This window comes from Mixophyes fleayi, chromosome 1, assembly GCF_038048845.1.
Source record: "Mixophyes fleayi isolate aMixFle1 chromosome 1, aMixFle1.hap1, whole genome shotgun sequence".
Taxonomy (NCBI): domain Eukaryota; kingdom Metazoa; phylum Chordata; class Amphibia; order Anura; family Limnodynastidae; genus Mixophyes; species Mixophyes fleayi.
In genome coordinates, this window is record NC_134402.1 from 209,307,128 (window position 1) to 209,311,882 (window position 4,755).

A 4,755-nucleotide genomic window follows, 5' to 3' on the forward strand; every position below is an offset into this window, starting at 1 on the left:
AGGATTGCCTTTGAGGGTTCACAAGTTTGACAAAGTTAGTTTTTTTACAATTTGGAAAAATATGCCTCATTTGAAAGATAGGGTATTTCATAACGTTGCACATGTCGGATAGAAGTGTGTGCTGGGAGTACTCAGAATGGCTGCACTTGGGAGTACAAATATGGCTGACCCTCTCGCCAAGAAATTTCCTTATATGAGCAGGAGAAATTGCCCATATTTGCCTGGTACACGGGGGGGGGGGGGGGGGGCTTCTGGTTGTTGGTTTGGGACTGAAAGGGAGCATCCTGTAGTATTATTGGACCTGGCACCGCTCTCATTTCAGTTTAATTTCTCAGAGCGGTGACAGAGCAGTTGTGTAACAGAGCCCGTTTAAACTTCCTGCCCCTCAGTGACATCGGTTAATTTATTCACTGCACTAAGCTGGGAGCGGAAATTTCAAAAGTGCTGTAAGGTTTCTGCACCAATCACTGTCATCTGCTCCCCCCTCTCCTCCTCCTCCTCTTGTCGTCCTCTCCTGCTCTTGTCTTTCCGCTCCCCCTCGCCTCCTCTTCTTGTCATCCGCTTTTGTCACAACACCGTACGTAAAACACTTTTCTCCATTATCTCACAAAAATAACAATGCATCCAGTTTTCTATGCACTTTTTTTAGATGGCATACTTTAGTGTCACTCGCCGTGGTATCGGGTAGCCCACCCAACCTCCAGCAAACTTACCTCGCTCCGCCCCGGGCACCGCCATCTTGGATTCGGGTCTGCTCATGCGCAGACTCTCAACTTATAAAACCTCTGCCTGCATTCCTATTGGCCAGGCAATCTTGGCGCTAAATACAAAAGGCACTTCCTCCAAACACTCAGTGCCTGTTCCTCAGTTGCCTTTTGGTTCCTAAGACGTGGCTGCTCTATATCCTGTTTCCTTGTCTGCAAAGCTGACACTCCAATCAAGTACCTGCTACTCTGCTTGTCTCCTGAGCTCATGCTCCAACTAATACCTACAGATCCATCCTCGGTCTTCGGAGCTGACGTTCCTTCAGCTGTTCCGGTAATTCAACTGTCCCTTTGTCTCCTGGCTTCCAAAGAGGGTCTCGATCAGTACTCTGGCAGGGGCCGCGACCTGCGAGCAGACGCAGCTAAGACCATACTGCTTTGCGGCAGTTCCTAATGAACACGGTCAGCTCGTTAGACTCTGCGACCTGTTGGAGTAGCGCTAAACTGTACAGATCCTATGATTCGCATCGTAAAGACCTGCTATCGCTTGAGACCGTGACAGTAGGAACAGGCCATACTTTTTCTTTGCCATGACGGATCCCAACGTGGAACCCTCGGCAAAAGACATGTTGCAGCATTTGCTCAGCCGAGTGGAACAACAGGACGCGATTCAGTGGCAGCTTCTACAAGGATTTCAAAGCCTCGCTGCCCGCTTGGATTCTTTTCAAGTACCTCCAGTTGTCCAGGCGGCAAGTCCTACAGAAGCTGTCGTACCTTTACCCTACAATTCTTCTTTGCGCCTTCCAACTCCCTCTAAGTTCAACGGGGACCCCAAATTATGCCGGGGTTTCCTGAATCAATGTTCAATACAGTTTGAACTCCAGCCACAGAACTTTCCCACTCAGCGGTCCAAGGTGGCTTATCTAATATCACTACTATCAGGCAAGACTTTAGCCTGGGCTTCACCTCTTTGGGAACGTGATGATCCTCTCCTGGCGGATAGTGCAGCTTTCATAGCAGCGTTTCATAGAATATTCAATGAACCTGGAAGAGTCGCTTCAGCAGCATCTATCATCCTCCGCCTTCGTCAAGGTTCCCGCTCGTTGGCCCAATACGTCATCCAATTTCAAACACACTCATCTGAACTGCGCTGGAACAATGATGCTTTAGTGGCTACCCTTTGGCAGGGTTTATCTGATCAAATCAAAGATGCCTTGGCTTCACAGAAATTACCCTCTACACTTGAGGATATGATTTCTCTTTGCAACAGGGTGGATCTTCATTTACGTGAGATCTTCTGAGAAGGATGCTTCCCGGCATACCCCAACTAGACATGCACCTCACTTTTCCCATCCGGTGCCGCTGGATGAATCCATGCAAATTGGGCGCTCCCGCCTTGCCTCCGGAGGAACGTGACAGGAGACTCAAGAACAAACTGTCTATACTGCGCTGATCCAGGACATCTCAGGCCGGGAAATGCCAGACCCTAACCTTCTCCGGAGCGGTCAGATTAGGGCTTTCCAAAACCTCTCCCTCCATTAAAACTCCCAATATCTCTTCCTTTCTTGTTACCCTCTACGGGGCCTCCGGTCCCATTCTTACTTCTGCTCTCCTGGACTCAGGAGCAGCTGGGAATTTTATTTCCTTTTCTTTGATTTCACAGGCTTCCATACCAACCGTGCCTTTGGGGATCCCTGTTTCCATCACAGCCATAGATGGGTCCCGAATTGCTAATGGTGCTGTGGAACTTCGTACCAAACCAATCATCTTGCAAGTTGAAGCACTTTTCGTGAAGAAATCTTTCCATGTCCTCCCCTGTACCACGACTCCCATCATTTTGGAACTACCCTGGCTCCAGCAGCACTCCCCTCAGATAAATTGGTCTACTTCTCAACTTCTCTTTTCGGGTCCTGTGTGCTTCCAGAAGTGTCTTACTCGAGTTCAACCTCTCCGAGCCATTTCTACCTCTCCTAAATCCACGACTCTACCTGAGCAATATCATTCCTTCCTGGATGTGTTTGATAAGGTTCGCTCTGAACATCTGTCACCCCATTGTTCATGGGACTGTCCCATTGAACTCCTGCCCGGGAAGATCCCACCTCGAGGTCGAGTATACCACTATCATTACCTGAGACTTCCTCTATGTAAGAGTACGTTAAGGAGAACCTTCTATGCGGTTTTATCAGACCTTCATCCCCTGCCGGAGCAGGCTTTTTCTTTGTGAAAAAAAAAGACGGATCTTTGAGGCCATGCATTGACTATCGCAGATTGAATGCTATAACAATAATAAACCGTTATCCCATCCCAATCATCACTGAGCTCTTCGGTCGGATCAAGGGGGCCTCCAGGCTACGCCAAAACCACTTGTTCTGTAAATTGGAGAAGTGCTCCTTCGAACTCAACCAAATACCATTCTTAGGTTACAAGGTTACATAGTATCCGGATCTAAACTACAAATGGACCCAGACAAGGTGAAGGCAATCTTGGAATGGCCCCTTCCATTGGGCTTGAAACCTATCCAGCAATTCCTTGGCTTCGCCAATTATTACAGGCGCTTCATCCTGGGATACTCCGCCATCGTAGCACCCATTGTGGCTCTTACACGGAAGGGTTCCAACCCTAAATCCTGGTCAACCGCTGTGGAGGCCTTTGACTTCCTCAAAAAAGCCTTTGCCTCAGCACAAATTCTCAGGCAACCCGACTCCTCCCCCCCCCATTCTTTCTAGAGGTCGATGCTTCTAACGTGGGCATTGGGGCGGTACTCTCTCAAAAATCTCCTCAAGGTCAATTCCACCCTTGTGCCTTCTATTCAAGGAAGTTCCTTCCAGTGGAGAATTACGCCATAGGGGATAAGGAGTTGCTGGCAATCAAAGTGGCCCTGAGAGAATGGCGGTATCTTCTTGAAGGGGCAAGACACTCGGTTACAATCTTCACCAACCATAAAAATCTTCTATACCTCCAAACCGCACAATGCTTAAACCCCAGACAGGCACGCTGGTGCTTGTTGTTTCCCCGCTTTGAGCTCCGTATTACCTTCAAGCCTGGGAATAGGAATAAAAGGGCTGACGCTCTCTCCCGTGCGTTTCCTGCGCACGTGCTCTCTGAGGACGAACCATCTTATCCTATCCTGGGCCGTAAATGTCTGGTGTCTGCTACGCAGCTCAAGTCTCCTGTTCCTCCTTCTGGGAAAAACCTTTGTATCTCCTAAACTCCGCCACAAGCTCTTGAAGCACTTCCATTCCACCATTTTCTCTGGTCACTCGGGCATCCACAAAACCACAGAATTGGTGTCCAGAAATTATTGGTGGCCCAGTCTACACTCTGATGTCAAGGACCTTGTCTCTTCCTGTAGTACCTGTACACAAAGCAAGTCTTCACATCAACTTCCTGCCGGCCAACTGCTCCTTCTGCCGCTTCCTCAGGAACCCTGGACCCATATCAGTATGGACTTCATAACCGATCTTCCACCAAGCAAGAACTGTACAGTCATATGGGTCGTGGTCAATCGCTTTTCTAAAATGGCCCACTTCATCCCACTTCCTGGTCTCCCCCCCGCCCTCTCCCATCTTAACATCCAACTTTGTTAAGGAGATATTCCGGCTGCACGTCTGCTCTCTTGGAATAGTCTCGAACCGAGGTGTTCCATTTGTTTGCAAATTCTGGAGGTCCCTCTGCAAACTATTGGGAATCAAATTGAACCTATCCCCTGCCTACCACCCACAATCCAACGGGCAGACTGAGCGGGTGAACCAGGATCTAGAGACTTATCTCGGAATGTTCTCCTCTGCTAACCAGGACAATTGGGTAGATCTCCTACCGTGGGCTGAATTCTCTCACAACAATGCCTTCCATGAATCCACCTTAAGTCCCTCTCTGCTGGTCTATGGGCACCACCCTTCTCTCCCTAAATTCACACCTCACCCACCCACCCAGGTGCCTGCTGCAAACCTACTGTACCGCAACTTTCTCTCCATATGGACTCAAGTAAGATCATGCCTCAAAAGGTCCTCTAGACTATATAAATTGGCTGCGGATAAGAGACGTCGGGTAC